Here is a 359-nt window from a genome sequence, read left to right on the forward strand (position 1 = left end):
GGCGGACAACCATTTCAATTTTTAAATTTTATTGCTTCCTATTGCTTTTTCTCGCTGTACAAGTGTTTCCTTGTTACTAGTTCATAAGAAAAGATAACAAAGAGACGACCTTACCAATGTTATTGATATTTTACGTATCTAAGGGGAAAAATAATGAGAAACATTGAAAAATCGGAATATGACGTCACTGTGACGTCATCATTGGGCGTGGCAAGTCAAAACTGGGTGTGGGGCTTCTTTGTACGGAGATGATCATTGTGTGTAAATTTCATGACCCTAGCATTATTGGTTCCAGAGATACAGAGGGGGGGTCATAGGAGCCCCCCCCCCCTCCAGTCACAGATTGACCAAAAAAGCCC

The sequence above is a fragment of the Porites lutea genome, chromosome 5, assembly GCF_958299795.1.
Source record: "Porites lutea chromosome 5, jaPorLute2.1, whole genome shotgun sequence".
NCBI classification, from domain to species: Eukaryota; Metazoa; Cnidaria; class Anthozoa; order Scleractinia; family Poritidae; genus Porites; species Porites lutea.